Below are 6,895 nucleotides of genomic sequence, written 5' to 3'. Positions count from 1 at the left end.
GTTGTTGTAATATCTATGTATCTTTATTTTTTGAATCTTTATGTACTATCTCTTTTGTGGATAAAATAAATTTAAAGAAATGAATTCAAAAAATAAAATAAAATAAAAAAAAACTAAACACAACTTAAAATCAAGAGAAAAAAAAAATAAATACAAAAAGAGATAGAATATAAAAAAAACACAAAAAAAAAAGATTACTTAATTTATAAATTTATTCCATACACATAAAATTAATTAAATTAATAAAATTATTAGTATTAAAATGTTAAAGATAAAGATTTTTCATATATATGATTTTTTGATTAAAAATAAAATATTTAAAAAACACCCACCACACCACCCACACTACCACCTCCTTACTTTGCTACCCAATTTTTATATTAATTCACATTTATAACTATGGTTATGACAATAGTATAAAATGGTAATATTTTTTACAATTATTATCAATTAAAGTAATAACTATTCATTTATTTATATTATTATGTGAACATAATGGCAAATAAAAATAATCAAAATAAAATCTAACCACATTGGTCAACAATTAATTACCCCTTCTAAAACAACCACACTTTGGACTAGTTTTATAAAATTAGAGTATTTCCCACACACATGAGTTAATTACTATTATTTTTTAAAAGATATTACACTTCTTTCTCACCTCTTAATATTATTTTTTTTTTTTTTTTTTTTTTAATTTATACAATCCACCCCCATTTTATTCATAATTTTTTAATATACCACCACTGTTTTACCCCACAACCCCACCACTACAAAGGTAATATAATAATAACCCCTACTCCCACACTCTTACATTTTAACCCAACCCTAAAAATATAATACTATATATCGTAAGGGTATTATTTTTAGTTTTTTATTTTAATATTTTATAAAAGTGTAATGTGAATGTAATAAAACACAACACACTAATTGTTTTTTTAATATTATAATTGCTAATTATGGTATATTTTTTTTCCTCTCTGTTTCTAAGATATTTTTTAATAATTTATCTCTTTGGATTCTAATTTATATGAATAAATTTAGATCTCGCTAACAATTTTCATATAAATTATTATTAATCTTACTTTTTTATTGTTGTGAGGGAGTTTATTTTGTGTGGGTGTGTGAATATATTTTTCTATATATTACTTTATATATATTTTAATATGTTTTTATTAGTTTCAATGTGTTCTATATATGGTTTGAATTATCACTTTTTATAATTTTATATATACAATAAATAACAACAGCACATGTGTAAAGTTTATAAATCATTCTCTGTATTAAAACGCTAAGTTTTTATTACTCCTGAGGGAAAATTAATCAATAGAATTATTTTAATATTATAAAAACAATTTATTTTTGAACTGTTTTTAAAATAATAATTATTTTTTTTTTAAATTATTTAAATTTTTGAACTAAAATTAAAATATTTTTGTATTTTAGTTAATTTTTTAACGTTTAATTTTTTTATTTTTATTTGTAAATAGTCCATTTTTTAATTAATTAAATTATACAAATATTTGTTTTCTCCATTGTTTAAATATTCAATATTAAAAGATAAAAAACTTTTTTTTTTTTTTGGATAAAATAAAATCAAAATTATTTATTTATTTTAATTTGAATAAGAAATATAATAGGTTGGGTCTACAGTATTTTCAGATGATATTTGATTACCAACAGTAACAGTTACTAAATGTTCTAAACCAATACCTGGTGGAATAATACATTTAATTAAATTTGAGTTAATCCATTGAACATCTTGACATCTATAATCTGTGCCAATTGAAACGTAGTTTTCATTTTCGTTCCATTCGATTGTTGTTGATTGATTTAGTTTTTTATCGAATATCTCTTGAGTTGGTGGGAAGTTATAACCTTGAATAGTAATTTCATCGCCTTCTTGAACAACTGGATTAAATGTTGGATCATCTAATGGTGATTTGATTTGTGGTGGTGGGAATGAATATTCGAAAGAATAACCTTCGTAAACTGTAACTAAATCATTATTGAGGAATTTGATTACACCTTTACCAACGTTTGGTGTTGGTAAAACACATACATATTTATCGTATTTAAAGTCTTCAAAGTATTGAGCATTGTTTGTTAAAGTTGTATCATCGGTGCATGGGTGTTCTTGGTTATTATTATTAATTGGTTCAATATGTTTATATGGACGATTACATTGTGCTTCTACTTCGCAGTAAAGTTTTTCTTTTTCGCCATTTGGATGATCGATGAATGGATGTACTAGACGTTCAGCAAAAGACCCAAAGTTTATTCCAAATACAAAGAATCTGTTTATATCTGAGGTTTTGAAATCTTGATGATCGACATGGAGAATGGTCGGTGATTTATAATTAAACTCCACAATGTTACTATCATAATTACTGTTATCAGAATAAAAAGTAATCATAATATTTGCTTTTGAGAAACCACTTGGAACAATCATAACAATCTCTGTTGAAGATACTGAAATAATATTACTGTCTGTATAACCAATGTATCTATTGCCAAATTTTATCATCATATCGCTAAATGTTACTGGGAATTTACCATAAATTGTAATTGTATCGCCAACAGATGAGCTATAACTTGACAAGCTTGTTATAATTGGACCATATGATATATAATAGGTTGGTTCTATCGATTTTTGATTACCAACAGTAACAGTTACTAAATGTTCTAAACCAATACCTGGTGGAATAATACATTTAATTAAGTTGGAACTAGTCCATTGAACATTTTGACATCTATAATTTGTGCCAATTGAAACGTAGTTTTCATTTTCGTTCCATTCGATTGTTGTTGATTGGTTTAGTTTTTTATCGAATATCTCTTGAGTTGGTGGGAAGTTATAACCTTGAATAGTAATTTCATCGCCTTCTTGAACAACTGGATTAAATGTTGGATCATCTAATGGTGATTTGATTTGTGGTGGTAGGAATGAATATTCGAAAGAATAGCCTTCGTAAACTGTAACCAAATCATTATTGAGGAATTTGATTACACCTTTACCAACGTTTGGTGTTGGTAAAACACATACATATTTATCGTATTTAAAGTCTTCAAAGTATTGAGCATTATTTGTTAATGTTGTTTCATCGGTACATGGATGGTTTTGATTATTATTATTAATTGGTTCAATATGTTTATATGGACGATTACATTGTGCTTCTACTTCGCAATAAAGTTTTTCTTTTTCGCCATTTGGGTGATCAATGAATGGATGTACTAGACGTTCAGCAAAAGACCCAAAGTTTATTCCAAATACAAAGAATCTGTTTATATCTGAGGTTTTGAAATCTTGATGATCGACATGGAGAATGGTTGGTGGTTTATAATTAAACTCCACAATGTTACTATCATAATTACTGTTATCAGAATAAAAAGTAATCATAATATTTGCTTTTGAGAAACCACTTGGAACAATCATTACAATCTCTGTTGAGGATACTGAAATAATATTACTATCTGTATTACCAATGTATCTATATCCAAATTGAATCATAAAGCTGTCAAATATCTCGGGGAATATACCATAAATTATGATTGTGTCGCCAACAGACGAGCTATAACTTGATAAACTTGTTATAGTGGGATTAAAATTTTCACTACTTGAGTTTTCTGGTGTTTGTGTGGGTGTTTCAGTTGGGGTTTCGGTAGGTGTTTCAGTTGGGGTTTCAGTAGGTGTTTCGGTAGGTGTTTCGGTAGGTGTTTCGGTAGGTGTTTCGGTAGGTGTTTCGGTAGGTGTTTCAGTTGGTGGAACGTAGAAAGGATTTATAATTGAACATGACATAATATCACCTGTACATTTAACTGACTCACTGAATATTGTTATATCATCTTGACCACATTCTATAACTTTATTTTCACTGTTTAATTTACATTCGTATGCATCTGAAAAGTATTTTTCGGTGCCATCATCGCCAATACAAATAAATCCTTGTATGTCATTATTTATAACTGTTAGGGTTGAACTTTTTTTGTCTATTAAACATGAGAGTGATCTACTTTTAGTTGGATCAGTTGGAGGTGATATATGACCAAAACCACCATCGTCTTTTGTTATTGAACATATTGAATCTGCGATATAGCATTTAACTGTTTGATTGAATTCTATATCAATTTGATTATCAGTTGAACATGTAATAATTTCATTATTTTCATTGTGATTGCATTCTAAGCTTCCACTATGATAATAGCTTGTTTGTTTTTCATCTGTACAATATATTTCGATAGATTCATAATTATTAATCTTTAATCTTGTATTGTCAATGTTATAATCGCAAACAATAACTGATGGATCAATGGATGGTGTAGGTGTAACTGAAGGAGTAGGAGTGCTTTCTTCACTTGAGGATCCTGGAATTACTCCACCACCTGTTGTTGCCGTACCTGTGAGTGGTGGGGAAGTTCCACCTGTAGTTGAACCAGGTGTGTTTGTAGTAGTGGTTGAACCAGGTGTGTTTGTAGTAGTGGTTGGACCAGGTGTGTTTGTAGTTGTAGTTGATCCTGGATTATCTGTAGTCCCTCCTGGATTACTTGTGAGTGTGGTTCCACCTGGATTGCTGGTAATGGTTGTTCCTCCTGGATTACTTGTGATGGTTGTTCCACCTGGATCACTGGTAATGGTAGTTCCTCCTGGATTACTGGAAATGGTGGTTCCTCCTGGATTACTGGAAATGGTGGTTCCTCCTGGATTACTGGAAATGGTAGTTCCACCTGGATTGCTGGAAATGGTAGTTCCACCTGGATTGCTGGAAATGGTAGTTCCACCTGGATTGCTGGAAATGGTAGTTCCACCTGGATTACTTGTGAGTGTGGTTCCACCTGGATTACTTGTGAGTGTGGTTCCACCTGGATTACTTGTGAGTGTGGTTCCTCCTGGATTACTGGAAATGGTAGTTCCTCCTGGATTGCTGGAAATGGTAGTTCCCCCTGGATTACTGGTATCGGTGGTTCCTCCTGGGTTATCAGTAGTAGAAGTCGTTCCAGGGGTATTTGTTGGAGTTTGGGTAGGCTCTTCACTTTGGTTTGAATTATCATCAATATGAGTAAATGATGATAAAACTGAAGGATATGATTTAAATTGTAAAATCAAATCTTTTGGACCAACTTGTGCTTTTGAAACTTTTAATACTTTACAATGTACTTCTTTGGATGTTTTAATATCAATATCTTGACAAGGAATACCACCAACTGAAATAGATAATTCTCTCATACCTTTTAAGCCTAAATTCTTACCTGAAATAACAATATCGGTATCTTGGTCGTATTTATTTGAATTTGGAGAAACCAAATCGATAGATGGATTCGAATAGGTGAATGAGTTATCAATGTTACTATCTTGATTGTTTAGTGTAATTTGAATTGGAACATTTCTATCGGTGCCTTTATATGTTTTGATTATAACCAAGTTTTCATGAACTTGGACAATACTGGATTCGCCAATATCTTCATTATTAAAAGTAACAGTAAGTTGATCACTACCATCTTCGTTTTCAATAAAGTTTTTGCCATTTAAAGCAATTTCATCATTACCATCAAAAGAAAGGAATGTATTTGATGTTATACTATCAATCTTTGGTGGGCCATAATGTTTAAATTGTATATCTGAATTTGAGTCTTGATCTTTAACAGTAACAACAATTGATTTTGAGGATTCTTCGCTAGACTCTGGTAAGTTACAAACTATTGGGCCACCATTGTCGCTATCGTATTGAGTAATTGAACAAGTATCATCACCAACCTTAATTGATGGACTGATACCAAAGTTATTTCCTTCGATTGTAATTGAATAAGGTGTATTGGTTCTACCTTTGTTTGGTGAAACAGAATCGACGGTTGGTGCGTTGTATGAGAATAATGCTTGTGTAACATCTTGTGAACCAACAGTTACTTTGATATCTAGATTTTTACCTTCACCAATTGGTACTTTACATTTCAATGATTTTTGATTTTCCCATGTAAGCGATGCGCATAATTTACCATCAATTGATACAGAGTTGTTCTCGTTTTGCTCTTGTTCATTATATTGGGCAGCCAAATCATTTGGAATAAAGTTTGAACCAGTAATTGTAATTTCATTATTTCCATGAGTTGATTCCTTATATGTTTTGGAGTCTAAAGTGGGCTTATCGTATGAATAAAGTACTTTTACTGGAGTGTTATCAGTGTTTTCTTCGGATGTCTCTTTATTGTTTAAGGATTCTTGTTCACTGACAATAATAGTGATTTCTAAATCTTTACCAATTCCAGGAGGTATAGTACATGAGGCATTAGTTGAGTTAATATAAACTATATTTTTACAGGTAAATTCACCAATTGTTATAGTTGAGCTTAACCATTCATAGTCTATTAATTCTTGGTTATCTTGATTGTCTTCATCTTCTAAAGCATTATCGATCAATTCTTGTGGTGGGAAGTTAATACCTGATAAAATCAAATCTAAACCTCCATCTGTTCCATTAGTTGCTGTATTGGTTGTATCTTTTGCGATGATTATAAATTCTTTAATTTCTGGTGCTGAATAAGAATAAATATGTTTCTTTGTTGAATCGAATATTGAATCCTTGAATATTGAAAATGTAATTTCGATATCTTTGCCAATACCTGGTGTTGTTATACACTTAAATGTATCAAAGTTTACATTTTCGAAATAATAGGTGTCCAACTCGATGCATGGGTCGAAAATTTCACCATCTTGATGGTCTGGTCTTGGGATTTCTTGGTTGCCTTCATTGTAATAAATTTTACTTTTCCAACATACATTGTCAGTAAATGAGCATTCCAATGTTTCATTATCTAATAATGAGGCAATAAAATAATTTGTTTCGCTTTCTGATAAACCTTCACCAATAACCCAAATTGAACCATATTCTGATGTAGAAAT

The sequence above is a fragment of the Dictyostelium purpureum genome, assembly GCF_000190715.1.
Source record: "Dictyostelium purpureum unplaced genomic scaffold DICPUscaffold_144, whole genome shotgun sequence".
Lineage (NCBI taxonomy): Eukaryota > Evosea > Eumycetozoa > Dictyosteliales > Dictyosteliaceae > Dictyostelium > Dictyostelium purpureum.
Note: the sequence above shows the minus strand (reverse complement) of the source record.